Genomic DNA, 25001 nt, shown 5'->3' on the forward strand with positions numbered 1-25001 from the left:
GATTCACCTTGAGGAATGAGTCCATGTCACCTTCTCACAGATGCCTTTAAATAGTGATTTGTTCAGATTTCCCATACAGAATCGTGATTTTGCTCTGATCCTCCTTCCACCACTGCATCTCCTCTGTCCTCAGCCCAAATCCACTGATGTCCAATGTAACACCATCCTTCCATTGGACAGCACATATAGAATCAAACCTGGAATCAGCACGGTGGCACAGTGGTTCGCACTGCAGCCTCACAGCGCCAAGGACCCAGGTTCAATTCCTGCCTGTCTGTGTGGAGTTTGCACGTTCTCCCCATGTCTGTGTGGGTTTCCTCCCATAGTCCAAAGATGTGTAGGTTAGGTTGATTGGCCATGCTAAATTGCCCCTTAGCGTCCCAGGATGTATGGGTTAGGAGGATTAACGGGGTAAATATGTGGGGTTACGGCGATAGGGTCTGGGTCAGATGCTCTATCGGAGTCGATGCAGACACGATGGGCCTCCCTCTGTACTGTAGGCATTCTATGATCTTTCTATTACCGATTGATTTAAGGAGCAGAACAAATGGGAGAGTCAAATGAGAGAAACAGAAAACATTGAAATACACAGCTGGTTAATTCCGAGAAAGGTTAAGCAACCTGAAAGGTCTTCCCTCCACAGATGCTGCCTGATCTGCTAAGTATTTCTAGCATCTGTTCCTGGTTTAGATTTCCAGCATCCACTGGATTTCACTTTCCTCTTGGGGACTCAGATGGTCAATTTTGAAATGATTTGCGATTAATAGAAATAAACTTGGCACATTGAAATAAAAATTGCACCCATTCCATTCTAATCAACTAAAGGGTATGACCCCCATTTGAGGATCCCCAAATATACATAGGCCAAAACGATACCCACCAATGTGACTGCTTTGACTGAGTTGGATGACGCCTGGCGTCTGTTTGAAATAATGTCTTTGGTATTGTATCAAAATCACAAACCATTATTGGAACTCAAGTGGTGACTGTGGCTGCAGTTTGAAGTTGTGCTCATTCACAAAGGACTGAGGTTAGACAACTTGATGCAAGACCGCGCCAAGGTGAGATTTGTGATCCGTACCACTGTTTGGAAATAATGGTTCATCAATTTAGCAACCGAATACTTAGTGGCCAAAGATTGCTTGAATTGGAGGTCTGCCGCAGAAATTGTTTGGGACAGAACTTCCATCTGCCATCCTGACCCTGTCATGATCTCAGCTACTTACCTGGATTATGGTCAGTTTTTAATCATATATGATCACTGTTAACATGGTGGGGGTAACCTGTTGTATTTGGGGTGGAGATTGGGAGCAAGGGGGGCGTCGGGGTTGCTTGATGGCAATATACATTGAGGTGTGTCATTAGTTACAGTAGAGATGTTATGGGTAAGCCAAGTATTAAGGGAACAGCAGTCTCCAAATTCAACAGGGAAAAAATTATGGGCGGGATTCTCCGTCTGCACTTGCTTGAAAACTGGAGACTCCCGCCCGACTTCAATGGACCTTTATATGGTCCGCTCCACGCCCACTAGAATTCCAGTGGCGGGCTGGGAGAATTCCAGCCTATAACTAGCTTTGTATGAGCCCAGTTAATCGCCATGGTTAAGTGGAAAGGTGGGAAATGCACCGACTGATCCCAGCACTCAGAAAAGCTACTCTTTAACCATCTTTTGCCTTTCTCTTTCCTGCCAATGTAGACATCCTAATGCCTCTTCCCTGCAAAAGAAAAGTATGGGACATCTGAACAAATGATAAGCCCCATCTACTTAAATGTGGTGAGGTGGACAAATAACAGATGGCATGATATCCCCATGGAATATTACAAGGAAATAAGGTGCTAATTCTAAGAATAGGGTTTTGAAAAACAAATGACAATGGCAACTACAGCAAACAGGGGAGTTTGCCCAGTGTCACTCAGTTATAGGGCATGAGACTTTTCAAATGTGGGCAAGGTGTAGAAAAATTCTGTCAATGCATTTGTATGACATTCCATTGTCTGATATGTTTAACACTGGTGTTGACTGGCTTTAGAAATGGATTTTGCCTCCATTAAGGCAGCAGACAAAGAAATTACATACCAATGTGTCAAGTGTTCATCCGCTAATATTGGCAACAGACCATGCCCGCTAATTTGGATGTGAATCATTTTGACCCAAAGCAAAATCACTTGTGTAGTGAATCCTGAATCACAAAAAGAAGTTCTTTATTTAGATCTACTGTGGTTATAAATAATGTTCCAGCATTGTTATGCTTGAAGTCAGGACACAGAGTTAATGAAAAGATGAGGCACAGGAGAGTGCTTTAATTATCGTGTGGCCTCCTACTCCAAAATTAAACATACTGGAATATTCATTGCATTAGTAGAGAATGAAGAACGTACCAATGTCAATTTTTGTTCTGTGAATGGCACAGTAGAAAAATAGTGGACGTGATCTTACCAGCTCGCCGCGCCAGTCAATCCACGTCGATCAACTGGTAAGGTCGGGCGAGAGGCTAAATATCCGGTTCGTACCCGATTTCTCATCTCTCGTGATCTTGCCAGCCCTGTTCTGCCAGCGAAATCAGCCTCACGCCTGGTAAGGACACAAGGCTGATTTATTAACGAGATCCGGATGTTATTGTTTGGGCTCACTTACATTAACCCCCTCGTTGGTCGAGGTTCTCACCAGCGAGGATCACAAATGGTCCCCTCCAACAGGGACCACATGAGATGGCATTGCCGGTGGGAACGGAGACCACTGAAGCCCCCGTTGATTGAGGGCTGGGCTGGGCAGTGCCCTTCTGGCACTGTCAGCTTAGCATCTTGGCACTACCCACTGGACACCAGGCAGTGCTCGGGGGATGGGGCCTGAGGGAACGGGGACTGATGGAGGCGATGCCTGATGGGGACGGAGCCTGAGGGGGTTGGGCCATATCGGGAGGGGGGGAGCTCCATAGGGGACTGGGGGGGGCAGTTGTTAGGTGGGGGCAATCGCCCGGGGCGGCGATTGGTGGGGGGGGGGGGGCAATTGGTTGGGGCAGCAATCGGGGGAGGGAGGGAGGGGATTTGGCTGGGGCGATGATCAGGGGAGGCGACTAGCTAAGGCCACAATCTGGGGGTGATTGTCCATGGCTGTGATTGTGGGGGCGATCAAAGGGACAATTGGCTGCGATTGGGGGAGGGTGATGTTTGGAGTGGTGATTGGGATGTGGCGGGATGTTGATGTCCGTTGGGAGGTGGGGGGTGTACAGAATATACTGGGAGATTGGGGCGCCTGCACAATAGTGCCCCTAGAGCTCAGTAGCTGGCCTCACAGGCGAGCTGAAATTCCACCCTCCCCCCACCACCCCCCGCCCTCCCCATTCTGGCGAGATTCACAATCTGGCCTCTGAATTGCATAGAGTGCATAAATTACCATTACTTATGTGCCGTTTTCTTGCCCATTTTACACATAGAATTTTTTTGAGAAAATTCCATCCCATATGCTTTGGCAGAAAACTGAAAGAGTATAACAACTCTAGGACCTCATCATTCAACAGATCAGCTCTTGCTGCAATAGCCTCTCTCTCATAACCTTCATCAACAAAGAGTCAATCTAAGTCTAGAAACCCTATTAGCAGATGGTCATCATCTTCTACAGTGTCTTCTATTTCTGTGCCTTCTTGCCCATCTATGTAAATAACTGAGAGATCTGCAATCTTCTTCAGGGGTCCAGTGGATGCTGTTTCTACAATAAAGAGTGATTCACTGCTCAATGAATAACCATCACCAGATCTGTCAGTTCCTACATCCTAGACTTCCTAATCCACAGACTGCAACACCTCCTCCACGATCATCCTCAACACTGGTGCCCCACAAGGCTGTGTCCTCAGCCCCTTACTATCCTCCTTGTACACCTATGTCTGTGTGGCCAAATTCCCCTCCAATTTGATTTTCAGGTTTGCGGATGACACCACCATAGCGGGTTGGATCTCAAATAATAATGAGACAGCGTACAGGAAAGAGATAGAGAATCTGGTGAACTGGTGCGATGACAATAATCTCTCCCTTAATGTCAACAAAATGAAGGAGATGGTCATCAACTTCAGGAAGCGTAAAGGAGAACATGCTCCTGTCTACATCAACGGGAATGAAGTAGAATTGGCCGAGAGCTTCAAGTTTTTAGGTGTCCAGACTACCAACAACCTGTCTTGTCCTTCCATGTCAATGCTATAGTTAAGAAAGCACACCAAGCCTCTATTTTCCCTGGAGGCTAAGGAAATTTGGTATGTCCGCTACAACTTTCACTAACTTTTACAGATGCACCATAGAAAGTATTCTTCCTGGTTGTATCATAGCTTGGTATGGCTCCTGCTCTGTTCAAGACCGTAAGAAACTACAAAGGGTCGTGATCGAAACCCAATCCATCACGCAAACCAGCCTCCCATTCATTGACACTGTCTACACTTCACGCTGCTCGGAAAAGCAACCAGCATAATCAAGGACCCCATCACCCCGGATATACTCTCTTCCACCTTCTCTCATCGGGAAAAAGATACAAAAGTCTGAGGACATGTACCAACTGATTCAAGGACAGCTTCTTCCCTGCTGCTATTAGACTTTTGAATGGACCTACCTCGCATTAAGTTAATCTTTCTCTACACCCTAGCTATGACTGTAACACTCTCTCCTTTTCTTCTCTGTGTACGCTATGCTTTGTCTGTATAGTGCAAGAAACAATACTTTTCACTGTATACTAATATATGTGACAATAATAAATTAAATCAAATCAAACTCAAAATCTTCCTCCAGAGCACCTGGAGGAAACCCACGCAGATACGGGGAGAACGTGCAGGCTCCGCACAGACGGTGACCCAAGCTGGAAATTGAACCCAGGTTCTTGGCGCTGTGAGGCAGCAACGCTAATCACTGTGCCACCGTGCCACCCACAAATTATTGCTAAATTTGTTTGGTTCCTACTTAAATACTATCTGGATCTCTCTTTCAGAAACTTGTGGCCTTTTCTGGATTGAGAAGTTTTCCCCACTACTTATGAGTGACTTGTCTCCAACTCAGGTGTGTTTCTTCAAAAACTCTTACTTACACAAGACTAAATTATCAGCATCTTGGTATATACATTCTTTTGTTCAGACTGTTCCATGTTAGCTCCTCAATATCTTGCACATGTTGCTGATGTCATTGTTACAGCATCACTATCTCATTACCATAACTATTAGCCTATTATTCCACAGTGTAGTCTGGTCTTCTTTGTTGTACAAAATAATAATTCACCACCACACACCACCGCCACTTTTTATCCCCTTTTTATGTTCCGCAGGATACAAATTCTGAAATATTATTTGATTGTGGAGTGCTAGGATGTGCAAAGCATGTGATAAATTTTTACATAAAGTCTAAGTTAAAGTTTATTTATTAGCGTCACAAATAGGCTTACATTAACACTGTGAAAATCCCCTGGTCGCCACACCAGTGCTTGTCCGGGTACACTGAGGGAGAATTTATCATGGCCAATGCACCTAACCAGCACGTCTTTCAGACTGTGGGAGGAAACCGGAGCATCCAGAGGAAACCCACGCAGACACGGGGAGAACGTGTAGACTCCACACAGACAGTGACCCAAGCCAGGAATCGAACCCGGGTCCCTGGGCAAGATGTTGCTTTTTATTCCCAAATAATTAAATGCTGTTCTGGAATGAAGCAAATTTTTCCAAGGATTTTTCACAAAAAGAAGGCTGTTTTCTGAACTTTTCCACATTCATTCATAATTGTAATTGTCTTTTGAATCGATCAGCAAATAATGCTGGGGTCCTTGGAATGGTCAAGCGATACTGAACTAATTGGTTTTCTGCAATCTCTGCTAAAGGGATGTCCCATCCGACTGAAGTTAAATAATGATGGAGTCAAATAGGTTTGGAAAGAATTAATTAAATAAATTTTATTCTAAAACTGCAATGACCTAAATACAAGATGTTTGTTAATGCATTAAATAATTTACGATGTAAGGTGCCCCAGAGCTAAGAAAATGAAACGAAGATCCTAGCTATGGATAACAGTGCGGGATAAGTTGGATTAACATAGAAACATAGAAAAACTACAGCACAAACAGGCCCTTCGGCCCACAAGTTGTGCCGAACACATCCCTACCTTCTAGACCTACCTATAACCCTCCATCCTATTACGCTCCATGTACTCATCCAGGAGCCTCTTAAAAGACCCTATTGAGTTCGCCTCCACCACCAAAAAAGTGGAGAAATTGTCGTGCCTACGTAAACACTATTTTCATTATATTTTATAATTTCATTATTCATTTATTATGGGAAATCGAATCAGATTATCTATCAAATGTGAAAATAAAACTTCCTTTATCCAGGATTAGTGTCCTTCCACATACTGTATGAATTATTCTATTTCATTCCATCATGATGGTGGTAAAGTTCTTTTTTACTTGGGTTGTTGTGACAGACTCTCACTTGTACTAAAACTTGCAACATTTTTTCATGTTGCCAAAGGCTGATAGCTACGCTTAGTTCTAAAGTTAAAGCCTTCACTTAATATCTATGGTTTGATGACTTACGAAATGAGATAGGGCTGAATTTATTTGCTATGTTTGTAGCAGAGAAAAACAGATTTTTTTCAGTTCTGACTGGGGTTTGTTTGAAGGCAGAGGTTTTCTGCAAGCTGCTCTCTCTTCACAAAAGCTGGAATTTTACCAGAATCGGGGCAGGCGAGGCTCACAGACGGAATTCTCCGTTGGTCTCGAGTGGGATTTTACGAGCCTCGCCCGAGTGAGGTCCTAATATCCCGGCCAAAACCTTTGCGACAACCTCAAAATTGTCTACATTCATTACAGAAAGCATATTTATGGTTCCTCACTGTATTTAAAGTGGTATTTTAAGTCTGTTAAAGGAATGTTGCCTATTTGGAACTGAAACAGTGGTAAGTTAGAAATTAAAGTTGTTTCCTTTCATTTTTCAATCGTGTTTAACTGTTAATAGTTAAGCTGCTTCATTTGTTAGAGTTATAGTTAAGCTGTGTTATTAAATAAAGTTTGTTTTACTATAAAAGATCCTTAATTTGGCAATGGAATGACTCCTGGAGTGAAGCATCGTATCCTCACATTGTTACCAAAAATAGAAAAATTGTTGGGCATCAACTTCATAGACTTCAGAAGCGTTTGACAGTGTTCACTGTGAGAGCTTGTGGAAGATTCGCCGAGACTTCAGAATTCCACTCAAGATTGTCAATCTCATTGGGAAGTTCTACGAGCGCTTTGAATGCGGTATTATCCTCGGTAATACATTAATATTACATTCAGGCTATATTGTATTTCATGGGGCAACACCACAATCAAGTGCCTCCTGCATTTTTCCAGATGAACTATATGTGGACTATTGCCTCTGAAATAAAGGTCATGATTTGATTAGGTTTAAAGTCTCATAGATAGGGAAAATAAAATCTAGTTAGTGTAAAACCAAGGCACTGATTTTGAATATGGAAGGGTTTAATAAGGTGATGAATGAACTTGCTGAAGTGATGTGGAAATATATATATATATATATATATATAGCATGCAATTAATGATCAGGGGGTGGGATCATCATCCAATTAAGAATGGCGGGCAAGTTCTCGAAGCTGGGTGAGGGGGGGCAATCAGAAGCCTTCCACCATGAAAGCAGCAATAGGATGCCCAGGCAGATAGTGAAGGAGTGGGCTTTTCAACATGGAGGTGCCATCTCTCCAAACTTTTCAAACTTCAAATTCAAAATGTGCTTCAAAGCTTGGCCTTCACTGTGGGGGGAATGGCAAGTCCCCTCTACGAGATGGATTGTGACCGCTGCTACACCGAGGTAGGTTGCGAGGACCTCTGAGCCTCCAAGCAGCTACATTGTCGCCTGGCACCTCTGGGAACCTCAAGGTCGACAGGAAAAGCCAGTTGATCTTCATCTTGTAAATGGCCAATTGTTACCCACTAATACTAGGCAGGTGGTCCTGCGTTCCCCTCCTCCCACTCCATGTAAAATGACCTGAAGTGTGATGGAACCAGAGAACTGGCACATAGATTGGAGCCGTGAAATTCTGTGCCTACCTTTCTGGTCCTGGAGGGGGCTCAGCACTGAACCCAATGAACGTGACTTTTAAAGCACTTTTGACATTCTCTGGATATCCCATAAGAATTCTCAGCCATTAAAGTACTTTTCTCTATGCAGCCTCTACAAATGATGAATTAAGGAGGGGGGGGGGGGAGCATTAGAAAACAAAGAAAAAGATTAACATAGGGATAAGAAAAAGTGAGAGAGCATGAGAAGAGAATCTCAAAAAATATTTAAAATAGTGAATTATTCGGAAAAACATATCAATAAAAACGAAACTGTTAAAGGTAAGGTGGGACCCCTGAGAAGACAGGGTAGATCGTTCGTAAAGGGCAAAGTGACATTGGCAGGAACACTTAACAATTGATTCACTTCAGTGTTTACAAATCAGTAAGATAATGTGCAGAAGATATTAAAATAGGAAGCACAGGAAATAATTCTGAGAATCAAAGGACAATGATAATAGAATGGAATATGCAAAAAAAATAGCTGATAGAACTTAATGACCTAGTAATGACGTAGGTGTTAATGGCAAAGAGATGGAACTTGCTGCTGACTTTTAAAAAAACTGCCTACAAAGACCGAGTGAGCTTGATGGCATCAATTGCTCTCATTATGATGCCAGTTTCATTTTGATGCTGGTAATAGGTGATATCTGGTGTTCAGGGACAATGATGTTATCATTAGGGGGTGATGGCTGGGTAATGGTAATATCAACTGGGGTTGTTCTCCCTGGAAAGACGGAGAATGAGGGGAGATCTAATAGAGGTGTACAAGATTATGAAGAGGATAGATAAGGTGAACGGTGGGAAGCTTTTTCCCAGATCAGAAGTAACGATCACGAGGGGTCACGGGCTCAAGGTGAGAGGGGCGAAGTATAACTCAGATATTAGAGGGATGTTTTTTACACAGAGGGTGGTGGGGGCCTGGAATGCGCTGCCAAGTAGGGTGGTGGAGGCAGACACACTGACATCGTTTAGGACTTACCTGGATAGTCACATGAGCAGCCTGGGAATGGAGGAATACAAACAATTGGTCTAGTTGGACCAAGGAGCGGCACAGGCTTGGAGGGCCGAAGGGCCTGTTTCCTGTGCTGTACTGTTCTTTGTTCTTATCACTGACAGTAGTCCAAAAGCCCAGGCTAGTGCGCTAGGGACATGGCTTCAAATCACACCTTGGCAGATGGTGGAATTTAAATTCAATTAATGAGTAATTTAATTTAATTAATACATCTGGAATTAAAGTCTCTGTAAAGGTGCCATGGAAGTATCATTGATTATTGTAAAAACCCATCTGATTCACCAGTGTCCTTTAGGGAAAGAATTCTACCATTGTTGGTCTAACAGCATCTGTGGAGAGAAAATAGAGCCAATGTTTCAAGTCAGGATGACCCTTCAAAATGTTGGCTCTATTCTCTCTCCATTGGTGCTAACAGACCTGCTGAGATTTTCCAGTATTTTCTGTTTTTATTTCAGATTCCAGCATCCACAGTATTTTGCCTTAATCTGCCATTGTTACTGGATCTGAGCTCCATTTGACTCCAGACTCGGACCATGTAATGTGGTTGACTCTTAACTGCTTAGTAAAATGGCCTTACGTGTTGCTACGGAAGAGTTATAAATGATTACATTGGTTTAAGAAGTCGGATCACCACCAAGAGAACAAATGCCCATATCCCATGAAGGAATAAGAATAAGAATAAAGCAGGTTAAGAAGCCAATCAGACTGAAGAATTCTCCAGGACAGGAAACAAGTTCAAACTGATAGCGAAGTTCCGCACACATGAGGACGACCTCAACCGGGATATTGGGTTCATGTCACACTATTTGTAATCCCCACAGCCTGCCTGGACCTGCAGAGTTTCACTGGCTGTCCTGTCTGGAGAGAATACACATCTCTTTAGCCTGTCTTGATGCTCTCTCCACTCACATTGTTTGTATCTTAAAGACTTGATTAGTTGTAATTATTCGCATTCCAACCATTATTCATGTAAATTGAGTCTATGTCTTTATATGCCCTGTTTGCGAACAGAATTCCCACTCACCTGAAGAAGGGGCTTGAGGCTCCGAAAGCTTGTGTGGCTTTTGCTACCAAATAAACCTGTTGGACTTTAACCTGGTGTTGTTAAACTTCTTACTGTGTTTACCCCAGTCCAACGCCGGCATCTCCACATCATGTGGGGGACTCCAGAAGTCGCTGACAAATTCTCAGAATAATGACAACGGACAACGAACAGTGACTGGCCGGTATTTTAGGACCTCACTCAGGCAAGGCTTGTAAAATCCCGCCCGAGGCCAACGGAGAATTCTGTTCTGCGAGCCGCGCCCACCTCGGAATTGGGGTGGGCGTGCCGGTAAAATTCCGGCCAGTGTCACATTCAGTACGAATGCAAAATCCTGCACAGTGTCTGTTATCGTGAGGCATTATTTTTGTATCCTTTCTGAAAAATAAAAATTATACTCGAAATGATTGAAAGCTAGGTGTTGTAGGAGAGCAGTAAAATATTGGGAGGGATGCAATTCAGATTCACAAGGCATTAAAAGACCACTTTAAGTGGATAACGTAATGATACATTGGATTTTTGTTGCAAAAGATATGGAACCTAAAAGCTGAGACATAATAATGTATCCATATGAAATCATTGCAAGACAACAGTTGGAGAACTGTGTTCAATTTGAGACTTCACACTAGAGGAAAAATATTGAGGCAGTTAAAGAGGGTATTGTGTAGATTCACAACAACATTACCTGGTGCGAGGATGTACAGATACACCAAAAAAGTTGAAGAAAACTGGTACTGCTTCTTTTTTGGAATAAAGACCATGTCTTACTAATTTAATGGAAGTGTTTAAATTATGGAAAGATGCAATGGAATCTTGAATAGTCTTGAATGGGGGTGGGCATCATTTTGATGTTCCATGTGGAGATTTAGGCCAGGGAGCTGGGGAAATATTGTACACAGATAGTTCTGGGGCTGTGAAATGCACTACTGGAGTCATTGATTAAAATGAATTGAATAAAAGTGTAAAGCATTTGGTTCAGGATGATTTTCAAGATCGTTATTTTCTTTGTGTGAAATATAACAGATGATTATTCCTGCATGCCTACTATCTGAAGAATAGCAAATCAAATGATTTGGGAGACTCTGGCCTTCTATGTGTTGGATTTTTATTATCTCCTTTAACTGCACGAAAGAACAGTAATCTTGTGGTAACCTTGTGACCATCGGATAATAGTGACCCTCCCCAGATAGACCGCTTGAACCCTAATGTATCTCATTGAAAGTAAGAAGATTAATACATAAATTTGGATTTTTGTTCATCTAAGCAGCTTTAAGGTATTAACAAGGGACACTTCAATTGCTATCACATGCCTACATCTCAAGAAATGCTATAATCAGAACAAATGTCTTTGAAATATTGTTCGGGAGACTTCAAAAGCTTTTCAGAACTGGAGACTGATGTATTTTATGCGCTGTTATACTAACCTAAATAATCCTTCATTACAGGATTTCACAGCTCCGTGGAAATTCATCTTTTGACAAGCAGCTTTCTATACTTAAATATAAAGGAATGGATTAGTCCATTTTTCCTTTGAACTTCTGTTTTTTTTATTAGAATGGTACATTTAGCCATATCATGGTCCTGGTGTATAATCTTGTGAAAGCAAGTGCTCACTGAAAATTCACACACAGAGCTCAATGTATCTGGATTATGATCGAAATAATTTACACCCACTGTGCTTCCAACGGTTAAAGATTCTTTACCAGAAGTGGTAAATCTTGAGGCTCATATATCGACATAAAATGTGGAATAAAAATAACGAAATAGAAATGGTGAAATTATTAATGTTTGAGGTAAAATATAAAGGACAGAGTGGGATTAAAATCCTGATGTTTCATCTTTTGGATTTGGTTTGGAATGCAGCCTTGATTGATGGGAACTCCTACTCAGCTACTTGCAAAGGTCCCAAACATAATTATTGGTGTTGACTTAATCCACGCACCCATCAATACAAGTCACAGTATATACTTGTGCAGCATTTCAGTCCTAATTGACGCTCCAATTAAGAGAAAGGTCAAGCAGCTAATGTGAGCAATGAAAATATGCTGGATTCAATCCGGGCACATTTGAAATCCTGATTCAAGAATATTAATGGTGCACATTGGAGATAAAGAAAAGTAGAAAAATGTCATTAATTCCCCAGCACTGACATTTGTCAGTCAGATGAACCTAGAGACTGAACAAATCATTGGGGTTCATACAGTGTGACGGTGAAAGCACACTACTGGATGATAGGGTAGGAACTTCCCAGAAGGTGGGAGTCCCAATGTTAAGAAGTTTTTCGAGTTTGGGCGAGAGGCCAGACTTCCCATGGTCATATTGCCAGGAGGAGATAATCGAGAGCTCGGCAGGCCTTCAATTTGAGAGCTGGCAGCTCTGCAGCCCTGGCAGCACCACCAAGAAAGGTGCTCAGGCAGCAAGGGAAAGGTGAGCATGCCTCCATTTTGAGATGCCCATCCAGGGATGGCATAGAGTTGTTTTATTTTGCTAGCGCAAAGAAGGCAGGCCTTTTTTTTATCCATTCATGGAACATGGGCGTCGCTGGCTGGCCAGCATTTATTGCCTATCCCTACTTGCCCAAAGGCATTTGAGAGTCAACCACATTGCTGTGGGTCTGGAGTCACAGGTAGGCCAGACTAGGTAAGGAAGGCAGATTTCCTTCCCTAAAGGACATTAGTGAACCAGATGGGTTTTTCCGATAATCGACAATGGTTTCATGGTCATTAGTAGATTTGTAATTCCAGATATTTTTTATTGAAGTCAAATTCCACCATCTGCTGTGGTGGGATTTAAACCCGGGTCCCCAGGACATTAGCTGAGTTTCTGAATTAATAGTCTAACGATAATACCACTAGGCCATTGCGTACTCTTTATTTATCTACATTAGCTCTCTGTCTCTGGTCATCCAGCACCTTTCCCATTCCTAACACTGGGAAACCTCCCCTTCTGCGGCACTGAATGGGATCCATCCCAATGCAGTTCCCTAGCATTTGATAGGCCAGGCTACCTTCTAACCTGCCACTGAGGAATGGGTAAAATTCTGTTCATACAATGGAACAGCACAGAAGGTGGCAATTTGGCCCATTGTCCCTATACTGCTCTCAGGACAACAACCCCAGATTCTCTGGTCTCCCCATCTCACTTGAATTATTTCATTTCTTGTATAATTGTAATAAATCTCTTCTACACTCTCCCTTTGACTCATCATTCGAGGGAACTTAAGAGTCAAAGTCCTTCCACTAATCAAATACTAGAGGCACAGAGTTGGATGTTCTTCACTGATTTTGTCCAAAATGGTTTCGAAATGCAATACAGTTGTATTCATTTTATGGACCTAAAATGGTGCAATGATAACCAATTGTGACATGCGCGCAATTTGCACCAATGTTCGATTCACTGTTGAATAGATTTTTAAAAAAAAGACATTTCTGGAAGCTGTTTAAAATAAGTGAAAGCCTCACTGTGAAGGAAAGGATGCTTCTCGACTCATTTTAGACTCAACTGAACCATAGAAAAGTTAAGGTGCAAAAAGAGGCCATTCTGCCCACCATGTCTGCAAACACCAAAAGAGATGAAAAATAAACTAGCTGCTCATTTTAATCATACTTTCCATAGCCTGGTCCATAGCCTTGCAGATTACAACACTTTAGAAGCAATTTCAGGTAGCTTTGAAATGAGTTGAGTATTTCTGCTTCAACCACCAATTTAGGCAATGAATTCCAGATGCCCACCATCCTCTGGGTGAAAAAACAACTTCATGTTCCCTCAATCCTTCTACCAATCATCTTAAATGTATGCCCCCTGATCATTATCCCCTCAGCTAGGGGAATCTACTCTTTCTTGTCTATCCTGTCTGGACCCCTCATAATTTTGTGCACTTCAATTAGGTCACCCTATAGCCTCCTTTGTTCTAAGGAAATCAATCTTCGCCTATCCAATCTCTCCTCATAGTTGTAATTCTCAAGTCCTGGCAACATTCTTGTAAATCTCCTCTGAATTTTCCCCAGAGCAATTATGTCCGTCCTGTAATGTGGTCACCAGAATTGTACAGAAACTTCTAGCTGTGGCCTAACCAGTGTTTTATACAATTCCAGCATTATATTCCTGCTTTTGTTTTCAATATCTCATCCAATAAACGAAAGCATTCCATATGATTTCTTGACCACCTTGTCCACTGGCCCTGCTGCCTTCAAGGGCCTGTGGACATGCACTTCAAGGTCTCTCTCTTCCTCAACCCCTCTCAATATCTTCCCATTAATTGAGCATTCCCTGGCTTTATTTGCCCCCCCAAATGCATTATGTCATACTTTTTTGTATTGAATTCCATTTGTCACTTCTCTGCCCACTCTACCAAACCATTGGTATCATTCTGGAATCGACAGTTGTCCTCTTCATGGCCAATTTTGGGTCAACTTCCCAATAATGCCACCCACATTTAAGTCTGAATCATTAATATATACAGCAAACAGCAAGGGGCCCAACACTGAGCTCTGTGGAACACCGCTGGAAACTTCCATTCGCAGAAACATCCATTGACCATTATCCTTTGCTGAGCCAATTATGGATCCAACCTGTCACTTCCCCTGTATCCCTTTTCTGACCAATCTGCCATGTACGACCTTGTCAAATGTCTTACTGAAATCCTTGTGAACAAAATCCACTGCACAACCCTCAACAATCCTCCTTGTCACTTCCTCAAAAAATTTAACGAAGGTAGTAAGACACCTATCTTCCCCTAACAAACCCATGCTGACTATCCTTAATCCGTACCCTTTTAAGTGACAGTTTATCCTGTCTCTCAGAATTGTTTTTAACAATTTGCCCATCACTGAAATCAGACTGACCGGCTGATCGTTTTCTGGCCTGTCCCTCACACCCTTTTTAATAAGGGTACAATGTCCGCAGACCGCTAATCCTTGGGTCAGGAAATTGCTTTGCTGGAATTGCTTAAGTTCCAGCTTGCATCTCTGGATCCTGAACCAGTAGTCTTTAAGTAGCCCACAGGAGGGCGCTCAGAAAGGCCTAAAATCTGTAAGTATCTGCATTTTGTTGAGTCCAAAACAGAAGGGCTGTTCTTTTTGGCTGCACAATAGAATTGTGGGCTGTTATCGGCCAGTCCTCACATTGCCCCCAACTCCCACCCTTATTTATCTTTCTTTTCCAATAAATGTGTTAATGCTTGGGAAAATATAATAGAAAGCTCCAGACTACTCTTGTTTTCCTACTTTTGGACCATGAGCAATGGCACAGGAGATCAGCTATATTACACAATAACGCACTTGTGTTCTTTATGATTTTTACTGCTTCTCTTATCACATGTAGGTGGCAAGGAGGCACAGTGGTTAACACTGCTGCCTCACAGTGCCAGGGACCCAAGTTCGACTCCCGGCTTGGGTCACTGTTTGTGCGGAGTCTGCATGTTCTCCATGTGCCTGCATGGGTTTCCTCTGGTTTCATCCCATAGTCTGAAAGACATGCAGGTTAGGTGCATTGGCCATGGTAAATTCTCCCTCAATGTATCCGAACAGGCGCCGGAGTGTGGCGAGTTGAAGATTTTCACAGTAACTTAATTGCAGTGTTAAGGTAAGCCTATTTGTGACACTAATAAATAACTTACAACAATAGAGTGCAGTTATTTATTTAAACATGACAGGTATAAATAAACTTCAACTATAGAATGCCATATGTTCTGAATTACTGTAAGCGTGACTTTGGGAAATCCATTAATTGTTTTTAAATTTCTCTGAGCAAAGCCACTGCAGACAGCGAGTTATAAAATGCAATGGGGTCGAGTTTTAACTTTCGATATAATGAAGATACAATGAACTGTGTCTCAGTTGGTAACAGTTTCACCTCTGAATTTGAAGATTATGGATCAAATTCTAGTGCAGAAACTTGAGCATAAAAAGATGAAGGTCACGATTTCTGGATTCACCCCATCCCCCCCACCACAGCCTGTCACTGACAGCTGGTGGGATCATCCAGTCCGCTGAAGTCTTATAGCGGTTTGTATGGCTCACCTGCCCCACCATCGGGGTATCTGCCCCTTGGGGGCGGTGGGGTGTTGCCTTTGGTGGGACCGGAGGATCTCGCCAGCGAGGAAGGGCTGGAAAATTCTGCCCTGAGACTGATACTCTAGCGCAGTGCGGAGGGAGTGTTGCACTGTTGGGGGGTGCGATCTTACAGATGAGATGATAGTCCCCATCTGCAGTCTCAAGTGGATATGGAAGTTGCCATGTCACTACTTTGAAGAGTGGGGGAAATATACCCGGTATCCCAGCCAGTATTTATCCCTCATTCAACATCACTAAACAGATTATTTGGTCATTATCACATTGCTGTTTGTGGAAGCTTGCAGCGTGCACTTTGGGTTGTCACATTTCCAGCATGAGAACAATGACTACACTTATAAAATATTTAATTGGCTGTAAAGCGCTTTGGGATGTCTTAAGGTCATGAACGGCACTAAATAAATCCAAGGGCACAAACTTATCTGCCATTCATGCCATGTGGCCGCTGCAGCGAAGTCCGAGTATTTGGTGCTCTGCCAAATCTCCAATCACTGTGGCGGGATGGGAAAGTCCTGCCGGCATGAATGGTGGTAAAAATCTGGCCCAAGTCTTCCCTTTCAAAATGCATTTATTTGGGTTCGGCTTCAAGTTTCTGTTAAAATACTTTTGCATGATCACGAAAATAAAATCTTGAATGAATCAGTGAATTTGGCAGTTTAATCAAACTTATTTGTTTTTTTTTTCTTTTTTGATTAAAAATATCCCTTGATACATTTAAGAGCGCTAACCTGTTTCAGTTTTAACAGTACAGATAAAAATGGGTTTATCTGTAAAGATCAGCAATTTTGTGAAGCTTATTTTGTTCTCTATCTGTGTGTAACCTGATTTAAAATCACTAAAAATCATTTCTCGGCCTTTTGGCTAAGATCAAGTGTCAGATCAAGCCCATAATTAGGTACAATGCCTTTTCTTGTCAGCTTGAATCTTGTCTATCTCTCTTGTGGGGACCATGAATTGGATTCAATTTGAATTTGAATTGTTTTTTGGAGCAGGCAAGGAGATGATTAAGGGCTTGCCATGTCCACCCTACACATTGGCTTTGTAATTTTAAGAATGGAGTAAAAAATTTTAAAATGTAGAAAACAGACTCAAAAGAACTACGCTGAACCCTTTAATAGTTTCACAATGTTTGATACAAAAACATTTTAAAAATGTGTTTAATATGAACTCAGTTTGAAAAGATTTGCTTAAGCAATGCAATAGGTTTTGATCTGGGAGTCTGGCTAGTTTTCTGGCGCCCCTGACTCAGGCAAAGTGAGTCCTGAACCAATGTATGAAACAAGAATGGAAGTGGTCTTAGGTATTGTTCACTTGGGTTTAAAATTTCCCAATTACTTGTGTCATTTCGGCTGAATCAATCTGGATTGGGCTGTTACAGCTAGCTGTGAGAAACCCTCCACCAATATGTTGTAAGCAAAGGACGAAATGCTGAGACCGCCCCAGCCAACAGCCTTTCCCAAAGGAAGGTAGTTGGAGAATTGGCTGTACGTTCCCTGCCAGCAAGGGTCTTCACTGGCACCATACAATCAGCATGTTAAAAATCTAAAATGCAATGCTATTATCTTGTACAGAGGAAGTTGCCATTGAACATGCTACCCTGGATATGCTTTCAAATTATTATATGATGCAACTGTGCAATTCTTATAGTTACATTCCTACCCGTGGCTTCCCACTAAATCAGTTCTCAACTTAATTGAATGGCGGGAAGCTATCAGTGGATTGGCAATCCAGAAACACCATTCCTGATAGGAAATTTTGTTGATTGGAAGTGTGGATTTAATATTTGATGTGAAAAATTACAAACATTGCGTTAATTTGGAGTCTCTTTGGGGCAGCTCTTGGGAGTCTTCTGACATTGTCAGCATCCTTTCATCTACGTAAGGTGATGGACATGCAGCATGTTAATCCATTGGGAATGGGGTAGCTTCTTATGGTGCACTCTTGCTGATGGCCAATTCATGAGTAGTAGGTTCTGCCACAAGTGGTACCAAGTGTCATTGTGGGTTGTTGTTTGTAGAGTTCATGTATGGTTGCCAAGCCACTGTAGCTATTGATTGTCCTGGTGGCACACACTGCGATCCCCATTTTCCTCTTGTCATCAGTTAGTGTCTCTCACTTGTGGGAAACAATATTTAAGGCCTTCACACTTGCAAGCATCCTTCAAGCGGAGCTTTGGTCATCTTTCTAGTCATCTGGCTCCAGCTACCTTGTTGTACAGAAAATCCTGGATATGTGGCTATCATCCATCCTGCGAACATGCCCATACCAGTGAAGTCGCCTCTGCTTATGGGTGCCAATGCATTTGGCAGCAGTGCCTTTGAGAGGGCTGTCGCATTCATAATTTTCATTCAATGCCCAGAACATGCTGCTTAGGGAGAAGATGAAAGTTGTTGAGTTTTCTTTCTTGGTAGCTGTTAGTCATTCACATTTGACGGTCATAAGACAAGATTTTGAGAACACAGGCCTCAAAAACTTGCATCTTGGTCCTGAGAATCAACTTTGACGTTCCGTGAGGTGCCAAAAGGTGGTAGTTGCTTTCCCTCTGCGGCCTCCTAGTGGTCAATTATATTGTGACAGTGACAAGACACTGGAACTAGTCATCCAACAGGCAGCAGTGGTATCGGAGAAATTTAAAACTAAAGTGGGTACAAAATGAAATTAAAATAAAAGTTTCTAATCTTCTCCGATTGTTTATGTGTTCACCTGCTGTTTCAAACAGTTGCAAACCAGTTTTACACAGAACTGTGGCTTGTAAGTAGCTCATGAAGGTCTTGGAATGAAATAGCTTTGGACTTGCAAAAACAACTGTAGGTTATTTTTCAATTAGTTCCAAGCTTCATTCCCCCCTCACCATTTTGTAACAAGTTGCAGGTTGCCAATTGGACCATCAACCTTAACTTGTAGCATGGGTGAATGTGAGACATACAGACCAAGTATTTTTTAATTCATTCATGGGATGTGGGTGTCACTGTCAGGGTCAGCATTCATTGCCCATCCCTGATTGACCTGTTAGACCATTTCTCAGGGCATTTAAGAGTCACCACATTGCTGTGGATCTGGAGTCACATGTAGACCAGACAGGGTAAGGACAGCAGATTTCCTTCCCTAACGGACATTAGCGAACCAGATGGGTTGTTATGACAATGGTTTCATAGTCATCATTAGATTATTAAGTGCAGAATTTTATTGAATTTAAATGTCAGCATCTGCTGTGCATTACCCTGGGTCTCTGGATTACCAGTCTAATGAAAATACCATGGCGCCTCCCCCCCAGATGCCAGTCCTTTATGGCTTGCCAACATGAAGCCCAGCTATGTTAACTTCTGGGCCATATTTAAGTAAATTCATCCTGAATTTCACTCAAAGCTGTATCAGCAATGCTTCTGGTGAGATCCAGGATGTGTGCAACACTGACTGGCTGAGTAATGTCCTGCCCATATTTTAACACCTTGCACATCTTGAGCTCTTCGGGCTTGTGGGGTTAAAATCGGCACCACTAAATATTGATTAAAATAATAAAAGCAAAATCTGACACTATTTGCTCAGAATCTAAGGAGGCTTTTTTTTCCTCCACGATTTTGCAACGTGACAAACACATTTATGCCTCATAATGCCAGCTCATTCGTAAAATGACCAAAAATGGGTTTGTTTGCCAGGCGTGTGAAAAGTAAGTGTAAATATTATTCAATCATCGAGGGTACCCGGCAGATCAACTGCGAATCTTGCTCCATGTGCTACCGTTTACAGAGAAGGAACAACATGGCTTTTGCCGTTTGTTCTTCAAAAGGTCCAAATGTGCAAAGCCTGAGACACAATCTGTGTCACACTTTCACCAGACAATTGCTTCAACTTGGCTCATTTGGTAAAATCATAAAATCATTTATGAAAAATAAATGTAGGATTTCGCTCTGGATAAAGCATGCTACATCACTTTTCCCCGCCCCCCCCATCAAACATACGTAGAAAAATATAACTGCAAGAGAATTTATATTATCACCTTTTGGGGGTGTGGGGGGGTGGGGGTGCGGTGGTGGTGGAGGAGGTGGCACGGTGGCACAGTGGTTAGCACCGGCTGCCTCACAGCACCAGGGGCCCGGGTTCGATTCCTGGCTTGGGTCACTGCCTCTGCGGAGTTGGCACGTTCTCCCCGTGTCTGTGTGGGTTTGTTCCGGTTTCCTCCCACAGACTGGAAGACGTACTGGTTAGGTGCATTGGCCATTCTAAATTCTCCCTTGGTGTACCTGAACAGGTGCCGGAGTGTGGCGACTAGGGGATTTTCACAGTAACTTCATTGCATTGTTAATGTAAGCTTACTGGTGACGCTAATAAATAAACTTTCATAAACTGAATGGTTCTGTCAACTTTTTTCTACTGTAATGGAACTGGTACCTGTTGTTTCAGGGCAGTACTGGAGAACCGGATAAGAATGGCGTTTATCGGCGACCTGGTGAAAAACCCGGTCGTAGTTGATGAGCTGAAACCTTGTTTTTTTATATATATTAGTGCCATGTTATCGGAAAAAGAATAGCCAGTAGCTGGCTGGGTATTAGTATGACAGATGACCCAAATAATTTTGATTTGATTGCAACTCGCAGTCCCTCCACTGTCTCAAATGAGACATAGTGAATCAAATTGAATATAATGAATGGTGACTTGATTGCGGGCACAAAGCATTATGATTCCTGTCTCCGCACAGCTTATTGCTTCACTTGCATGGCACCGATAAAAGTTTTGTTAATCTTAGACTACCCGCAGATCCTGGGAAATTCTGGTCTTGCTTTATTTTAAAGATTCCCATCAATCACATCATGATGCTGAAGCACATGTTACATTAATAAAGAAATTCTGTTGCGTGGAGAGTTAAAGCTAGCTGGGAGATTGGGAGCATATTTGGAAGTGACGTGTAGAATCCTCTTTTTGTTAGGATTGGACACGGAAGGAAGGATTTTAAAGGACAGGTCAGCAGGGGCCTGTTACTGTGCTCATTAATGAGTTCATCCAGCAGTTAATTAGAAGGGTGCAGGTTTGAGAACTCCCCTCTCTGCCGTCCCTTTCAAAATTGCATTGTGTCCAGAGACGATGGGATCTAGTGATGCCCCCCCCGACCCCTTCTGGGAATACCATTTTCAATATATGCCCAAACTTGCTCCCTCTCCCACAAGCATTTGAAAATCCAGCCCCTCATGTGTCATTCAGCAGTGTGGTTATCTCATTGAAACCACTTTGAAAAGTGTGAAGTTACTCTGAAGTGTTAAGGCTATGACTCTGTATGCCTAGCAATCAAGTAGAAGGAAACATGGGTTGACAAAGGACTGAGGGAGCCAATGGCCTAGTGGTATTATCACCAGATTATTAATCCAGAAACTCAGCTAATGTTCCAGGGGCCTGGGTTCGATTCCCATCATGTTATTGAATTCAATAAAACATATCTGGAATTAAGAATCTACTGATGACTGTGAAACCATTGTCAATTGTTGGAAAAACCCATCTGATTCACTAGTATCCTTTAGAGAAGGAAATCTCCCATATTTACCTGGTCTGGCCTACATGGGACTTCAGAGCTACAGCAATACGTTTGACTCTAAACTGCCCTTTGAAATGGCCTAAGAAGCCATTCAGTTCGTGGGCGGCTAGGGATGGGCAATTAATGATGGCCAGCCAGCAATGGCCATGTCCCACGAATGAATAAAAAAACCAATTATACCTCCATTTGTCTGACCGAAAGCCTGTGAGGGCAGTTTCCTCTTTGGGAGCTTGATTGCTAATTAGTCCTATAATATTTTAATGTTTATTATGATGCTGCTGCTATTGCTGCTTGGAGCTATTCCTGTCAGGAGATCTGCTGTCATGGTGCGCCACACTCATCTGTTTCGCACCATCCTCACACACATCCATTGTCACTTGCTTGCAACCACTGTGATGTCCATCATCTAACTATGCCCGGAATGAGCCCTCTTTCTGCTACTCCCCCCCCCCCCCCCCCCCCCCAACTTTGTCCTCTAGAAAAGGACGCAGCAGATTTACAGCTCCGATCGATTGGCTGAAATAGTCATTTCCTATTTTGGATGCCACTTGTTAACAGTTCCTTTGCATTTTCAAACACCGCTTCATTAGTCTTGTCGGTACCTGGAATTTTATGCATACATCTTAGTATCCATTTTCAATGGCCTCTTATTTTTTCCACAGATCTTTACTTATTGCCCAGGTTTCTGAGGCAGATTCGAAAATGGATATAGTGTATCATTTTTCCCCCTTGTTATAAACTTGAATTTTCTTGTTGGCAACACATCCTTCATCTTCACAAAATTACCTTTGGCCATTTCAATTCTTCTGCTGACTTGGGCATTGCACCTACTATTTTCTGTTATCATTTGTCCTAAATAGACAAACATATCGACTTGGTCCAGTGTGACACCATCCATTTCAATCTTCACTCTATTTTCTTCTACCGTGTTCCCTCTAACTACTAATGTTTTTGTCTTTTTGGTGTTGATACTCAATCCATTTTCTAAACTTCCACCTTTTACTGACTGACAATATTTTGTAGGGCCTTTTCTGATTCTGCAAGTAGCACCGTGTTATCTGTGTACTGCAAGTTAGTTAGTTTGTTACTCAATTGTTTTACCCTTGGAAGTCCATCTAATTCTCTGAATATTTCTCATGTGTACAGATTGAATAATTTTGGTGACAGTACATGCTTTGCCATACCCCTCTCTTGACTTAAAACATACCTGATTGTCCTTCTTTTAGCCTGATGTTCTTTATTTGCTCCCAATATAGACTATGAGTAAATCTCACATCTTTACTGTCAATGCCACATTTCAGAAACATGTCCATTAACTTTTTGATGATTATTATGATAAAATGTATAATTTAATTTCCCAACGATTCTCCCGCCATGGATGAGTCGGGAAAAGCCCAGCTTATCTGTTTTTGTTTCACCCACTTAACTTCATTTTCTAATGTATTTCCAAATTCTTGAAAACAGGAGTCTTCACTCAGGGTACAGATACGGCAACTTTCAATTTTTTCCAACTTTTCCTTTTAGAAAATTAAACTTTGGAAGATCTGGCCAGGATATTTCATTGCTTTCTATAGCTAAAAATAATTTTGCAGGGGAGAGGTTGTGCATACATGCCAGAATTCTCGGGCCGTTTGTGCCGGTGGGAATCTCCGGTCCCGCTGGCAGCGCACATCTGCCTGTGAGTTTCTCATTGGCGTGGGGTGGCATCAATGGGAATTCCCATTGATAAAGTTTAAAGTTTTTATTTATTAATCACAAGTAAAACTTCCATTAACACTGCAACAAAGTGAAATGCCCCTAGTCACCACACTCCGGTGCCTGTTCGGGTCAATGCACCCCTAACCAGCACATCTCTCAGACTGTGGGAGGGAACCGGAGCACCTGGAGGAAACCCACGCGGACAACGTGCAAACTCCGCACAGACAGTGACCCAAGCTGGGAATCGAACTTGGCGCTGGGAAGCAGCAGTGCTAACCACTGTGCTATCGTGCCACCCCGTTAGTGCTAGCAAATAATGTGCCACCTCCTGCCAGCGGGAAACACGTGGCTGGGAAGCTGGAGAATATCACCCATACCTTTTGAAGCCATGTTAAACAGCTGAAGACAAAATAATACAAAAAATTCTCATCACTATAAAAATCCTTGTTATAGGACTAAGGTAATAATTTGAAAAGATGGACACCTGATATTCTAATGTTTTATGAACACAGTACATGGATTTTAGTTAGTGCCTTATTAAGATAGCATAATCCTAATTACTGTTTTAACAAGTCTCTCCACTGTTTAAAGGAATTGTGGAAAGTTTAATTAAATATAACTTGCTCATTAGCTAGAATGGAGTAAATTTGGCCTTTACACTTATACTATTGTCCAAAGAGAATAGCACGAATAATATTTAAAAAGTGCTCCCTGAGACAGGGCAATTGAATAAATCAACACACTGTCCTTTTCCTTTGAAGCCTGGGTATTGAATCCAATGTAGGCCGCTGGGTGAAAGGCTTCATTCTTTGCTGGTGATAAGGGTGATTTGTGAAATAAGATTTGTCAGTTTCAAAGGACACAAACACTGTTTGTGCAGTGAATCTTATGCTGATTCTCTGATCTGCCATCACAGACGAGGTACAGATTGAATTAACAAATGTCGTCTTCAATTGAATTGTCAATGTCAATTGCCAACTCCACTGTCAAATCAACAATCCCATGGCTAAAAGGGAGGCAGTGGCATAATGGTAACATCACTGAACCAGTAACCTCGGTACTCAGACTAATGATCTGGGGACAGGGGGTTCAAATCCCACTAAGGCAGTGGTGGAATTCAAATTCAATTGATAAATCTAGACGATAAAGCTAGTCTTAGTAATGGCCAGTATTGATTGTTGTAAAACCCATCTGGTTCATTAATGTCCCTTTAGGGAAGGAAATCTGCCACCCTTAGCTGACCCACAGCAATGTGGTTGATTCTTAACTGCCCTCTGAAAAGGCACAGTGTGACACTCAGCTCAAAGGGCATTTCAGGATGGGCCTTGTCTGTGATGCCCACATCCCATGAAAGAATAAAGAAAAAAATAACATCACAAGTTAAACATTAAGCCCTCTTCTGTGTTGGCCTGATTTGACATGCTTCACAATTCTGAGTGAACCCAGTAAATTGTGTGTACCGCCACCCATCCCAATGACAATTCACAGGCTCCCTGTTCTCCAGATTTATTTATTTCAGATTAATTTTCAAATCCCTTCAGTCTCCTTTGGCTTTCTCCAGCAATGTCTCTTAATGC

The 25001-nt window shown here is 42.3% G+C and overlaps 1 protein-coding gene and 1 pseudogene across 1 annotated transcript in view; one reads left to right on the forward strand and one right to left on the reverse strand.

Moving 5' to 3' along the window:
• kcnb1 (potassium voltage-gated channel, Shab-related subfamily, member 1) overlaps positions 1 to 25001 on the reverse strand; it is a 310311-nt gene that overhangs the window by 133473 nt on the left and 151837 nt on the right. The window lies entirely within an intron of this gene.
• LOC144508798 (U2 spliceosomal RNA) lies at positions 17044 to 17269 on the forward strand (annotated as a pseudogene).

Source organism: Mustelus asterias, chromosome 20 (genome assembly GCF_964213995.1).
Source record: "Mustelus asterias chromosome 20, sMusAst1.hap1.1, whole genome shotgun sequence".
Taxonomy (NCBI): Eukaryota; Metazoa; Chordata; class Chondrichthyes; order Carcharhiniformes; family Triakidae; genus Mustelus; species Mustelus asterias.